Genomic DNA, 15,487 nt, shown 5'->3' with positions numbered 1-15,487 from the left:
GGGCACTGGTGGGGATGACACTAGGTCAACGTAAGTCAGTGCCGTAGGTGGCAAACGAACGAAGTCGACGGAACTGAGGCTACTGGGGTGTGGTTCAGCGGGATCCAGAACAGGCAGGTCAAGCCGGAGAGTACTGGCGGAACAATCAAAGAGAGCAGAATGTGCGGAGAGGAAGTCTAAGCCGAGGATAATGTCGTGGGTACAGTGAGCGATGACTGTGAATAGCACAATTGTGGAGCGGTCGGCGAAGGAGACACGGGCGGCACACATACCAATACGGGGGCTGTTCCGCCTTCGGCGACACGGACAACATGCGTCGTGGCAGGCATGATTATTTTTTTCAGGCGGGTACGAAAGTCCGCGCTCATTACCGACAAATGCGCCCCAGTGTCTATAAGAGCAGATACAGGAACACCGTCGACTTGCACGTCAAGAAGGTTCAGATGAGTGGGCAACGTCAGTGGAGGATTTGGCGGCGTAGGGAGCAATGCAGCGTCACCTCGAGGCGCTGCATCATCTAGTTTTCCGGCTGGGAGCGGCGTCCGAAGGGAGTCGGCGAAAAGGAGCGACGGGGCTGGGGAGAGCGAGATTGTCGTCGTTGGGGCGAAGGTGAACGAGAATAGGGGCGGTTCGGCGCAGGAGAGTCAGTGGCGGCATTATCGGAGCGTGCGGCATAGAGACGAGAAGGGCCACCTGAGGGGTGAGAGTAGGCAGTATAAGCAGACCGGGTCGGGGAAGTCCAGCGACCTCGACAGTGCCGAGAAATGTGCCCAATGCGACGGCAGTGAAAACAAATGGGCTTGTCGTCAGCAGTGCGCCATTCAGCTGGGTTGCGAAAACGTGGTGGGTAAGAAGATGCGGGACGGGGCGGAATCGAAGAAGCCGGATGGGTATCAGGGCGATGGGCCGAGCAGATGGTGTGAAGGCCCATGTTTTCGAACTCCTCAGGGAAACTCCTCAGGATCAGGGAAACCGTGACTGCAGGTGCGTTGGTGGGGCTGGAGTCGAAGGCAGCCGGATAGGCGGCCTCAATCTCACGCCGGACGATCTTGGTAATATCGCCAGTGTTGTTGGGACGAGGAGCGTCGGCACAGGAAGATGTCGCTGGGGTGTTGGGCAAACGGGCAAACTGCTGGTCGATACGCCGGCTTTTAGCGAGTTCCAGGCGGCGGCACTCTTTTATAACAGCATCCACCGTCGCGACGTTGTTGAATACGAGCAAGTTGAAGGCGTCGTCGGCAATGCCTTTGAGGATGTGGGCAACCTTGTCGGACTCAGTCATGTGGGTGTCAACTTTGCGGCACAGAGCCAAGACGTCCTGAATGTATGTGACATAGGGCTCTGTTGACGTCTGCACACGGCCGGAAAGCGCCTTCTGCGCGGCAAGTTTGTGACCGTAGGGGTTGCCGAACAAGTCTCGGAGCTTTTGCTTGAGCGAATCCCAACTGGTGAGCTCCTCTTCATGTGTCCGAAACCAAACTCGAGGTGTGCCACCGAGGTAAAAGACTACGTTCGCGAGCATGATAGTAGGGTCCCACCGGTTATTGCGGCTGACGTGTTCGTACAGGCTGATCCAGTCGTCGACGTCTTCCCCATCTTTGCCCGAGAATACGCCAGGATCACGAGGAGCAGGGAGAGTGATGTAGGTCGTCGAAGTGGGAGCAGGTGACGGAGGCGTCTGAGTCGAGTTGTCATCGCCGGGAGCCATGAAGCTAGGCTCGACGTACCGTCCACCGCGAAGCTCCGTGACGAGGTACAGGGAACGTCCACCTCCACCAGATATGTTACGTAAGAAGACGCAGATGAAAAGCTATATACAAGTATATTTACAACGTAATGCGCCGCACTTGGCCAAGAGGCAACAGCCTACGCTAGCCTGTAATCGTCGTCGTCGTCTTCTTACTGCTCGCCCCTTCGTCATCGGTAATACTATTCCGTAGCAATATTATTGACTTTTCTTGATTGGGAGCAAATAATATGCACGTTTAATAATTTATTAACATGTTAGTTAAGATATGTTTTGGAGTGCGCAACGGCGGTTTCTGCAGTTCATTGCGACACGGCGTACGTAAACAACTTTTCGCAGGTGGTTCAGCGCTGTGTGTTGTCTCATCGGCCTTCTATGACCGTTTCCTTCTGCCTGCGCCACAACAATCTAAAAGATGACCTATCAACAAGTTCATATAGCTACCCTCAACGCATATGCAGTGTAAATAATTCGGCTGGCACGAAGTCGTCGTGTCACCCCAATAATATCCTCGCGCTACCCGTGTCCGGCGTCAGCTTCTAGAGAAATGATGTGTGTATACTGCTCGTGATTGCGCATATGCGGTGCCTGCTCTTAGCCATATTCTTGCGCCAAACGCAACCACAAGCACCAAGCCGAAAACCCGCGTGTGCCCCTGAACGAAGCCACAAAGGATCTGTGTTATTACTGAACGTGGAATGAAAATTGTGTTGTGCAATTCAGCCTTGGCGCTAGCCTGGTTCTTCCATCGCTGTGCGCGTGCTGTGAATATATATATATATATATATATATATATATATATATATATATATATATATATATATATATATATATATATATATTGTAATGATGTTTAATTGAAGGCGAGAAACAGCAGATAGGCGGCAGCCTAGCCGAAGCGAACAACGCGAGCGCTCTCGAAAATCACAGCACGGGTCGTCGTCGCCGTCTCTGAGCTGCTAGCCGGAACACGAGGCGCGTCTGATTCATTACGTTGTCCCCGGGTGTGAAAGGGGGCCATCCTGGCGACTCAGGGAGCAGAGAGGATGAGGGGACCGAAATAAGGCTTCAGCCGGCTAACATGCACAATCTCGCGACCTCGACAACGTAGGTCCGTCGATGGTGTGACGGGCTCAGCGATATAGTTCACAGGGGAGGAGGCGTCAATGATCCGGTACGGACCGTGGTGCCGCGCAAGTAGTTTAGAAGAAAGGCCAAGCGTGTGAGGCGGTATCCATAGCAAAACAAGGGAACCAGCAGGGAACGTGGGCGCGGCATGATGACCGTCACCTCTTGTCTTCTGACACCCCTGATCCTCGCTGGTCAATCAACGGGCCAGCTGGCAGCAATCTTCAGCGTATCGGGCGACTTCTGAAATAGTTGTGCACTCGGAAGCGTCAGGTCGGTAGGGCAGGATAGTATCCAAAGGACACGAAGGCTCACGCCCATACAAGAGCAAGAAAGGTGAAAAACTGGTGGTCACTTGTGTCGCGGTATTATAAGCGAATGTAGCGAACGGGAGTACGGTGTCCCAATTCTAGTGGTCGGACAAAACGTACATCTTCAACATGTCGCCCAGTGTTCGGTTGAAGCGCTCCGTGAGACCGTTCGTTCGGGGGTGATATGCGGTCGACTTCCGGTGAATGATCTGGCCCTCGCGAAGGAGGGATTGTATTGCTTCTGACAAGAAGACACGACCCCTATCGCTGAGTAGTTCTCTAGGAGCACCGTGGAGAAGGACGAAGTTGCGGAGAATAAACATCGCAACGTCGTGCGCGGTCGCGGCGGGGAGAGCCGCGGTCTCGGTGTAGCACGTCAGGTGATGGACGCCGACAATAATCCAGCGGTTTCCACATCCGCCGGATGGGAGCGGGCCATAGATGTCGATGCGTATGCTGTGGAACGTTCGAGCTGGGCAAGGTAGCGGCTGTAGTGGGCCAGTAGGGCGCGGTGGGGGAGTTTTGCTTTGTTGGCAGGCGGTGCATGATCGAACGTACTGCACAAACCGTTGCACAAACCAATACATTCCACACCAGTAATATCGTTGACGCGGCCTTGTGAAGGTTTTTAGGACGCCGGCATGGGCGCTTTGAGGGTCAACATGGAAGTACGCGCGCATATCGGAGCGCATGTCACGAGGGATAGCCAGAAGCCATTTCCGACCGTCAGGCATATAGTTGCGGCGGTAGAGGCACAGTGGGCAAAGTGGGCGCACGGAAAAGTGGGCTGCTTGACGGCGTAACGTCCGCGTTGAAGGAACGACCGATGGAGCGCCAAGGTAGTCAGGCAGGAGGGCGAGCGATGGGTCCTTGCGTTGCTCGGAAGGCATGTCAATAGCGGTCAGTAGTAACGGGTCTGAGGTCGGAGAAGGAACGGAAAGAGAAGCCACATCAGGTGTCATCGGCGAGCGGGAGAGCGCGACAGCGTCGGAATTTTTTCGACCAGAGCGGTATACGACACGGATGTCGTATCCTGTAGGCGAAGCGCCCAACGTCCGAGGCGGCTCGACGGATCTTTCAAGGAGGAGAGCCAACAAAGGGTGCGATCGTCATTGATGATGCTGAAAGGACGGTCTTAGAGATAAGGACGCAACTTGGCCAATGCCCAAATGATGGCTAAGCATTCCTTCTCTGTAACGGATTAATTCATCTCAGCTTTTTTAATGGTACGGCTGGCATAAGCCACGACATATTTTTCATTCGTGGCTTTCCGTTGGGCCAAGACCGCACCAAGGCCGACACCACTGGCGTCGGTGTGAACCTCTGTCGGCGCAGTTGGGTCGTAATGGCGAATATTCGTCGGGGAAGTCAGCAACTCGCGTAACATGTCAAAGGCTTCAACGCATGCTGACAACCACGCGGAAATGCCTTTTCATGCGGTTAGCAGCTTCGTCAAGGGTGCGATAATAAAGGCGAAGTTCCGCACGAAGCGTCGAAAATAAGAGCACGGGCCTAATAAACTTCGTAGGGCCTTGATAGATGTGCGCTCCGGAAACTCAGTGACTACGCAAAGCTTGTCGGGATCAGGAAGAATGCCATCTTTCGAGACAACGTGACCCAGAACAGTTAATTTTCGGGCAGCGAAACGGCACTTCTTGAGGTTGAGCTGTAGACCAGCTGAACTAAGACAGGTCAGCATGTCATGCAGACGGACGAGATGTGTCTGAAAATCTTGTGAGAAAACAACTACGTCATCCAGGTAACATAAAGAAGCCTTCCACTTGTGTCCGAGAAGGCTGGTATCAATCATGCGCTCGAAGGTAGCGAGAGCATAGCAGAGCCCGAAAGGCATAACATTAAACTTATACAGGCCATAGGGAGTGATGAAAGTGGTCTTTGGGCGGTCAGCCTCAACCATGGGAACCTGCCAATAGCCGGAGCGGAGATCTAAAGACGAAAAGTATTCGGTATCTTGAAGACAGTCAAGAGCATCGTTGATCCGAGGCAGTGGGTGGACGTCATTGTTTGTGATCATTGTTTGTGAGGTATGACATGCTCTCGCACGCGCTCAACCACGCGACCACGCTCTCACTTTTCTACCAAACACGCACAGTAAAACCACTAATAGCTATTCGTCTTGCCATTTCCAAGCTACCATTTAAAGACTACAAACACTCAACGTCCCACCCGGCTGCACGTGTTGGACCACGTGGCACGAAAGGACGCTCTAATCATCCTTCAAAACAAATGTACACGAAGCACACCCGCGCACCCGAAATAGGAGAGACAAAAAAATGGAAAGAAAAAGAGAACCCCCCTTTACTATTTAAGTGCGAAAAACCAGCAAATAAAACAGAAGCAAGCTCAAAGCATGCACAAAAACTTGCGATTTCGTCGTCGCCACGGAGCCCCCGAAAAGCACGTCCATTCGCCACAAAATCCAAACAAACAGCTTTCCACCTGCACTGCAGCGCTCCTAGCGGTAGCCGCCGGCATTCATTGCATCCGGTGCCACCCGCGAGGCCATGGACGGCACACTAGCCAGTATATTCTAGGCACTATAGCGGCGCGGAAGGTCTCGAAAGTGGCGCCTCAAACCATCGATAGCGGGCGGCGATTTTTCCTTTTTACATAGATTATCGCGAAGCTTCTGAGTGCGTTGAGAAATCACCACTTCGTAGGGGAAATGTGGACTGCTTAGAAAACAAAAATACATTGCTCTTTCACGTCCGATAGCGCAGTGTGTCCGTGAGCCGCATGGAAGCTCTCAAACGCGGCATTTCAAACCATCGATAGCGGGATAACGAAGCCCAATGGCAACAGTACATAAAGAGTTAAAGTGAATATTAGAAATCTTTAGAAATTAATCTCAGTTCATTACCTATTTAATCGGAATGTAAAATATATTTGAGGAGTGCAGCATCACGCGACCAATATGTCGTTGGTTTCATCCAGCTGCGGTTAACCTTTTCTAAGTCCTTGGTTCAGGTTACGTGAAACACCCTGTATATGACCCACAGGAAGGCATTACAGCCATGAGTAACCAGTCTTGCGTACCTTGTGTTTGTGCATCATGCCACCTTTAGAGCACACTTTGAGGGAGTTTTAAATGTCACTGCTGATCTCCTAGCAAGAAAATGAGCAAAGATGAAGCATATCAATTTGGAAAATGACTTTTTATTCAAGGTTAACCATCAGTGAATTGCTGCAGAAGACGCACAGAAAGACCGAGGTCAGCTCATTCTATCTTTAATGTTTTTCCTGCGGTAATAAAAGGTGGGATGAATGTAAAATGAATGTAGTCAATAGCCGTTTGGTAATTGCTGGATTACATTTATGAGGAAGTAATCGGTAACTAGTAATTAGTTACGTCGTTGTTGAGTGTTGAAACAGAGACAAAATATCAACTGACCAAACGAATGAAATGGCTTCCTTGTGCCCCGGCTTGCGCGGGAATAAATGTTTGCCTCCCACGTGTCATGGTACGCTTTCCCAAGCAACCCCTGTTGTGCACGTTGCGCCACCTAGCTGTGACCGCGTACACAACAAAAAAGGTCTTAATGAATTAACTGTACTCTGTTACTTTTATTCTATAACGTGTACAAGTCTGAGACGCACGCATACACATGACATGGGTAAGTCAACAACTCCTGTTGCCTCGAAAAAGCAAGTTTCTATTTTGTGTGGTTCTCCTTCAGACTTGAATTCAAGGCAATCTGTTGTTTTACGCATTTTTTTCTCTGTGTACAAAGGCTAAGGATGAAAACGCTGTCTTGAAGGTATCAAATGGTTGCATTGTGTGTTTCTAGGGCTCTTTATGTTTTCGTAGCCCTCAACATGCTTCCAACTCTGGAAGACAAATACTGAACATATACTTCAGTGGCACAATGAGATGCTGACACGTAAACAAGAATTCATAAAAAGAACTATTGAGATTTTCACGTCGGCGTATCACGATCATATGAAACAAGCATTGTATGTAAACACCAAAAAAAGCGAAAATATTCTACAAAGCAAACAACCTAGAGATGAGCTGCGAAGTGTACTTCTTGAGTTAAAGAAAAATTTATGCGAGCCTTCAACATATTGGTCCATTTTCTTTTAAAGAGAGCAGAACAGACTGGAAGAAAAAAGACCATGATGATGCTGCTATGCTTCGTGGTAATATTTTTGACACAATATATTATTAGTCCTTGCTTTTCCGAGGAGCGCCCTGGTGAAATAGGTACAACGGCTTCTTCAAAAAGCGCACCTATTCGACTACCCCCTATCAAGTTTAATGCTGAGGATGGCTCCGGTGAAACTGATGGAACGAGTGTTACTGAAATTCTATCCCCTCGACTTTCGTCTGAACGGCTTAGTGAGAGACACGTGGAACCTGGTAGAACGCCAACTGCGGAGACTCTACCATTTCCACCGCCTCCCTACGAACTTCTTGGTAATATGCACATTCTGTATGGTAAGTGAACATAACATTTACTAGCTCTAGGACCTTTCACTGCATGGATGATACGGCATACCTCGGCGAGACATGTTCGGGAGGGAGTAGCATATCCTACCAAACATCAAACGACAATGCATAAAGAAGTATTAGGGGCTTTTATTGTAATAAACGATAAGAAAGAAGGTTAACTGAGGGGCCCGACCTTTATTAGCCATATCATACGAAGCCAGCAAACACGGACACCAAGGACAACACAGGGGAAATTACTTGTGCCTAATAAATGAATCAAAGAAATGATAAAGTAATGCAAATGAAAGTTTATGAAATAACAACTTGCAGTTCCTCACCTGCGGCAAGTTCCTTTTTCAACTTTCGTTTCCATTAAATTATCGTTTCATTATTTAATTTATTAGGCACAAGTAATTTTGCTCTCAGTGTTTGTTGGTTTCATATGATATATTATTGTGATAAGAGAATTGGGGTTATTATTTGATACTTCAGATTTGAGTACAGAAGGAAGTACATTCTGCATAGCAGTGAATGTGGCATTGAAACTAGAATTGCTGAAGAAACAGCAGGAAAGATACGTAAGCATTGCAGCAGACATGCGAACACAGATGCATAAGCAAAAATGCGCACCCATCTCAAGATCGAAATATTGCTGCGTTTGTAAGGTTCCAAGAATGTTTGTGGTTTTAAAGCTGATGGATGGAGAAATGTTATAAGCATGGGGATTATGATCATTTAGGTACGTTATTGGAAACGTTTTCATTTCTATAGTTCTTTTCCTGGCATAATTTGTAACGAAAGAACAACTAAGTATGTAGGGTAAGTATATTGTACGAATGAGTGCATAGCTTTGCGAACATTCCTGTGAAATGTAAAATTTGTTACCGCTTACATTGCTAACAAGTTTACTTTAACCAATGCGTTTTAAGTGAAAATGTGTCCAACTTGGTCGCGTGGGAATATTTGATTATGGTGTTTGAAGAATAGTCTTACTTGGAGATGCGAAAAACTATAAAACTTTTTCTTACAATGATTTTGAATTAGCGGTTTTTAAATAATATAACTAAAGTCTGCATGGAGAAATGACCGAATTTCCTCTTGTCTGCATTCTAGTGGTATCGTTTAACAACTAAACAAGGGAGAGCAGGTAGGAAATGAATGCCGGAGTAGAGTTCGTGTTACGAGAGAGTACATGAGTAGCGAAGAGAAAAGACGGATTTCCTATAGCGTATATTTAACACACAGAAAGTTAAATTAACAAGAAGAAAGCATTATCCTCTGAATCTGTAATAATGAAAACAGTGTGGTATCAGGGCCGGCAACACATTTCTAATCCTCGTATTTATATGAATTTTACACTAAATATATGGTACATGGATTCGTCATGCTTAAATATTGAAGCTCAATTCCCCAGCAGAAGTTACCTTCGCAATTTCTTGTGCTTTTTATTTTTGCACCGCAGTGGTGATGAATTGATGGAGCGTTCGCCTACAATGCGGGGGCTCCTGAGGTCAAGTGCCAGGACCCTGGATACCAACCGGTTTCTCTAATTGATGAAGATGTACCACGACCCGGTGTTCAGTTGTGGGCACGTGTTTTAATCTCGAAAAGGTTACCCCATAGATATTCGCCAAGCTCTCTGGGCGCCCCTTGTCCCGCAACATCATTGGTGAGACTCCACAGCTTTGGCGATACAAACTAGCATTCGCCACTGCTGGGGGATGTAGACTGGTGCTGCAGCCGGCTCCATACCGGTAAGATAGGTACAAGTATAATGCCGGCCCTGTAATAGGCCACTGCAGGAATCTCATGCATTTAAAAAGCCACCGACCTGTTGGGAAGTTGGTAGAATGGGACCACGAGATTCCTTTTTCAGGCCCTTGAGGTACCATTAATTGAATGAAGAAAGGCCAGGTTGGTTAAACAATCACGCTTTAGCTGAATATGTCACCGTGTGTTCTATAAAAAATGATGGTTAATGTCGTTTTGTCTTTGCAGGAAATAGCTGCACATATCAAGATTATAGCTTGACTATGGGCCTCTCGCTTGACTTGGGCAACCCGTGCATAAGCCTAAAATGCAGACCGGAGCGGTCCCAACTGATAATTACTGGGTAAGCGTCTACGAATATTTGACATTATCGCAAATGTGAGACGATATTATTTTGTCGTGATATCTAGAGCAAAAAAAAAAACAATCTATAGGTTTCCACTATGTTGCAATCGCTAAGATTGCTATTTCCACGTCAAAAATACTACAAGGGCTCTATAACGTAAAACTATTCCGATATGTGTTTTTATTCTAATCTCCTGGCGTCAAATTCGCGTAACCGTAGGCGCAAACACGGGGCGGTGACCCGCAGGGTTGTCTGAATAGACCACTAAAACGCTCTCCTCGTTTATAAACTAATAACATTGCATACACTGAGCGGCTTGTCTTATCTAATTGGCTGATAAGAGGCGCGGAGTGCGCTCAAGTGGAGAGGCATTTGATGGAGCCGAGCCAGGGCACTGAAAATCGATAACCGGACGAAGAGGGTGGTGCCGGCGTTTGTGATTGGTCCGCTTTCCCTTACTTATCTTGCGGTGGCTGGTCGAAAATCACCACGGCCTGCAGCGGATAGTCAAGAATGCCACTAAAATAGATCCTCAGCAAATAATACTTGGCAGAACGAGGTTGTAAACATGCCGGAAGTGCTGTAAAATGTGACATGGCCACACAAAAAGCTTTATTGTTTGCAGATAAACCCATTCTCTCCGGCTGGTGCGAGTAGCCATTGCCAGAGCCATCGGCGGCAGCCATCTTTTATTCCTTTCGGAACGGGGCAGCCTGCGCCTATTCAGAAGAAAACTGAGTTTTGTTCGGCATATTATTGCATCTTTAACGCGTACACGTTACTGTGACATGGTGTACTCTCGCGGTTTTGTGATGTCGCGTGACAGGCAGGTGAAGTGGCTGTCGCCCGAAAACTTTTGACCAATAGTCGAGCGCTAATGGCGAAAAAGCGTCGAATCATAAACTACATTCCTTTTATTTCCAGTCATGCATAATCAGTGTGTTCACGTCATATCAGGTGTGGAGCTATCACGGTTTTCGTGACACCGCGTGATAGAAGGTGAAGTGGGGGTGGTTCAAATAGTTCTTGACCAATGGCGGAGGGCTGATTGTAGAATTGGAATAGAAAAGTCTGGAATAGCTTTACGTTACAGCATCTCAGATTCACTTTTGTAGTGAATTTATTTATATAAGTACTACTTATTTGATGATTAACAAAATTCTTCACATATTTGGACACTTCTTGTGGTATTAAGGAATCACTCTCGTAAAGATACCCAATTCAGTTTTAACACTATTCTTGCACAAAATGCTGCTGACTATAGCATTAGGCTCTTTAGACTGCTAGTGTCGGTAGTACGCGAGGAGCCAGAAAGAAAAGGGACAAACGTGAGAGTGGCGATCTGCGTAATCACCGCAGTTTCTTACATGTAAGAACTGAAGGGGCTCTCGACTTGCCACAATCACATTTCTAGATCGCCCACGTGTACATGTGTCCACTGCGCAATGCGCTCTTATGCGGTGCGGCGATTACCGAGCTCTATAAACCAGACAACAAACCGCTCATGTCTTTAAAGCATGTAGCTCTGGAAGATTTGCATTCCATGTCGATGTCGTCGCAGTGGCGATTTGTGCGATATCTTGCTGTCAAATGAGACGCAAATGGCAGTAAAGTGAAAAGGGACGAAGCACAAGAGCGTATACTGTTCGCCGAAGGCGATCACAAACACGCGCGAGCACACGATAGTGGCGCCAGAAAGATGACGAACCACTCTGCATGCCCGCATGAACACGATGAACTTGAAAAGGAGTGGAAAACATGCTCGTCGACGTGCTTAACCGGTTGTTGTCTATGTGCTTAAAGGGCGTGCAAGACGAGTTAATTTATGAAGTCAATGTGCTTGACCGCTGGTATCGCATACGTGCCTTTAGGGACAGGAACCTTATTATGCTCAGTGACATCCCTCCATGAAACTTCCGCACTATAGCGAGCCCGCTTCAGGCCTACAATGTCATAAAAGTTCGGGGGACGCAGTTCCGGAAGCACTTCTTCATCATTTGAATTACGCGCAACCATCAGGCAAGGTAGACACCGCACTCTATGGGCCACTCGGTCGGCAATGGCGGCAACTGATGTCGCGCGCAACCTAAGTCTACAGTAAGGTGAATGTGCGTGAATTACCATGAAACTTCAATTTGAAGAAGCCACTCGAAAAGATTATAACTGAATGGCTGCGGGAATGGCTGAGGCTAGAGCTTCCGCCATGAACGAAGGAAAAGAAAGGAAAGCCTCATGGAAAATAAGGGTCTCAGCATGCCTTTCGCTGATATAAGGCTTGCCTCTGTGAGGAAAATATTCACAATGGAAAGTGCGACTTGCCTTTCCCGCACTGGTGTCCATTATTGTCATGTCGCTCTGCCTCGGGCTTCGCAACAGCCTCAAACGACGCCCGATATACTTTTATATTTTCAAGAAACTCACACATTCTAGACTTGTGCAGACCGGCTTGCAAAGGAAAATCGCGAATTTCTTTATTCGTGTCTTCTATTCCGTTTCTTTTTTTATCTGTAAGGGTCCACCAAAGTGTGAAAGAAAGGTAATGCAAAAGAAGCGGCCTTCATATGCCATGTTAGTCACAACTTCTTGGAAGAAAGCTAACTGTGGAAAAAAATACGAACTCTTTCCTCGTGAACAGTAGAAGATTCAGAATTATATGGGTCCCTGAAGAACTTTTTATCGAATTGGAGAAATGCGTATTAAGTTAAAACAGGCAATTTCAGAAATACTTTGCAGCAAAAAGTACTTCAATTCGTTCAGCAGAAGCGGGGTTATTGCAAATCAAACACGGCCGCCGCTATGCTCCCGCTCCTCCTTCAATCCCTTGCACTGCGAAGGCTACGGTGGCTACGATTGCCCACAACACCCTGCCTTCTAAATGTCACCGTGGCGCGCAGTTCAAACTTGGTTTTGGATGTTAACTGCGACGACACTTGCGATTTTGGGCCCTACGACACGCCAAACGGAAGCAAAACGCGGTTGTCCTCAGCGACCCGCAGTGCCCTTATGCGGTGGACTCGGCGGGACATCCCGCGGCTATCGTGGCTACATAGCAGATTGCACCTACATGCAACCGTATTGCGTGTGCGCAGCGTATTGCATGTGCTCGCCCTCGTAGGCAGCAGTCTGACCATGCCACGTGGTGCGCACTGGCTTTGCGCTTCCCACGCTTGAGTTACAGATAGCAGCCACGTCCGACTTGCGCATTTTCTGAAGCGCTATCAATTAGTTCCTCAAGGTCCTACCCGGTGCGGCCACGAGTGAGTGCGCGCTCGCAAACGTGAGTATGGTGGGACCTTAACTTTCGCGTGGATAGAGGCTAGTTGAGCGTTCAACACTAGCCGAAATTGGCGAGACCCGACGGCTACGACATCGATAAGCAGGGTGGCCAACGTAAATTCCCTACGCTCGCTGCTGCGGCGTAGCGGGAGAAGACGATAATCGGCTTGGTCTGGCAGTACGTAATTATTATGAAAGGTTCAAAACACACTTCCCCTTACTTCAGGCTGTTTATTGAATTTCATAATACACAGAGTAACAATGGGAAAAGCGCGTTCTTCCAATCACCTTTCTTTCGCTTTACGTCAGCTATTGGCCAACATATTGCAGCTGCGTATGGGGATCCGCTATACGACTAAATAAAGCGTTCAGAATAGAGCGAGGAGCAGGTTTGCGTTGATATCGAAGCGGTTGAGAGAAAGATAACTTGTTCCTCCACTTGCGAGCTCCACGCACCGCTCTTGACTGCAAAACTTGGTTGAGATATTCACACCAGCGAATGCTACCTGCGGGCTATATAACCCCAAAGCCCGAGGGGTAGTTCAGGGCCCGTTTAAGCTATGACAATATCGCTGAAGAAAATGCATTTCCTCTAGACGTTCCCTATTGGACTTAATTCTACACTCGATCTGAAATCTTCATACAGGAGTCGTGACACTTGTACATTTTAAAGCGACGTGTTAAAGAGTAAAATATTACCCCTCGATAAGCAAGTTTCATTTTGACCTACATACAGATGTCCACCTCCGCAAGATTATCAACTTACCCACAGAGACGCAGAAGATTTCTGGCCCGGATGCTGCAGTAAGGAACATGAAACTGAAGCAACCATAAGTAACGGCGAACTACGGGGGACACCTGAAATTCCGTATGAATCATCAAAACAATTTACGAAGTCCAAGTAAATAAATGATGCGGCCTTAACTGATCAAGGGAAGCATGAATTCATGCAAAGTTCTTATCCCAAACTATAAAACCTATTTCTTTTTTTTTTAGAAAGATTGTTTCCTTCTCAAGCTACGAACGCTCATGTTATGTAGCCGAAGAAATTTGTTCTTTAGTTTGATATGTGCCATACATAATATCGTGCCTTTTCATCACCACATTTTACCACTTTTGTCATCCGCACGACGCAATCGCCAAAAAGCGCCAGTCTGAAATAAGTAACTCATTGTTCCCATCATCCCTGATTCCCACACTAATTATTGACCACTTAGGAAGTAAAGAGGGCAAGAAATTTTGTATGGCATGATGGAAAGAATGGAATATATGCTAATACACAACTCCTTTCTGGAGCCTCTCAGACCTTGAAGTGGTTACGGGCATTCGACCGGGATTGACAGCGTTCTTTTCTTCTAGACTTAGGCAGCAGCTAAGAAACATTGCTGTGAGGTTTCGAGTCCTGGTCGTATTGCCCGTTAGTCACATATATAATGTTTTTGCACAATCATGTATTTCGGGCCCTACCTGTGTTGTATTTTGCTTTGCTGTGTAATGTTAAGTACATGATGAAGGTGAAGTTCAACGAAAACGGTCTTGCGTAAGGTGCAGGCCTTGTGTTTACTAATATTTACGAATAAAAGCTGGGGTGACAGCCTGAGCAAAGAGAAGACTCACTAGGAAGCCATGCCTCCCATTCCCATTTGCAACAGCCTCTTGCAACAGCGCTGTCTGTCGTTCAGAATGCCGACTTTGATCCGTTAGAACATATTACTCAGATGTTACTTTAAGTTAAACAAGCGCCCTTGGGCGTCTCTGTCTAAACTTCCATATTTTCCTGGGCACAAAACGTAGATTGAAAACAGACGCTTTTCGTGGATGTGCAAGCTGGAATTGTGGTGTTTACTATATCTCTTGCTTGCAATGTTTCCTAATACTGCGCCACTCCTACTTAAGAAGCAACTATATGTCACGCATTTGGTCAGAATTCATAGCGCACTTTGCCTCCTATTTAAGGTAGAAGTCTTTCTAGGCTCATGGTGAAGCTTGTGTCAGTAGACCTGACCGCCTAAGTGTCCGCCGAAGCGTCATCCCGCCATATGAAGACAGATTAAAGAAAGATTAACGAATGGAAATGTGTAATTAAGGAGTGTGCAATAGAAGTCGGTGGGAACTTCGTTAGACGGGATACCAGTAAGCTATCACAGGAGACGAAAGATCTGATTAAAAAACGCCAATGTATGAAAGCCTCTAACCCTATAGCTAAATAGAACTAGCAGAACATTCCAAGTTAATCAAAAAGCGTAAGACAGCTGACATAAGGAAGTATCATATGGATAGAATTGAACATGCTCACAGGAACAGAGGAAGCCTAAAAGCAGTGAAGAAGAAACTAGGAATATACAAGACTCAGATGTATGCGTTCAGAGACAAAGCCGGCAATATCATTGCTAATATGGATGACATAGTTCAAATGGCTGAGGAGTTTCGATAAAGATTGATACAGTACCAGTGGC

General features: G+C 47.0%; 1 long non-coding RNA gene across 1 annotated transcript; it reads left to right on the top strand.

Annotated features, from left to right (window-relative positions):
• Window positions 1-7,262: 7,262 nt before the first annotated feature.
• LOC129386769 (uncharacterized) lies at window positions 7,263-14,223 on the top strand. Its single transcript, XR_008614073.1, has 3 exons — window positions 7,263-7,645; window positions 9,638-9,752; window positions 13,768-14,223. It is a non-coding gene; the product is annotated as an uncharacterized lncRNA (long non-coding RNA).
• Window positions 14,224-15,487: the final 1,264 nt, after the last annotated feature.

This window comes from Dermacentor andersoni, chromosome 8 (genome assembly GCF_023375885.2).
Source record: "Dermacentor andersoni chromosome 8, qqDerAnde1_hic_scaffold, whole genome shotgun sequence".
Taxonomy (NCBI): Eukaryota; Metazoa; Arthropoda; class Arachnida; order Ixodida; family Ixodidae; genus Dermacentor; species Dermacentor andersoni.
The sequence above is the reverse complement of the archived record's forward strand: the minus strand, read 5'-3'. Positions and strand labels throughout refer to the sequence as shown.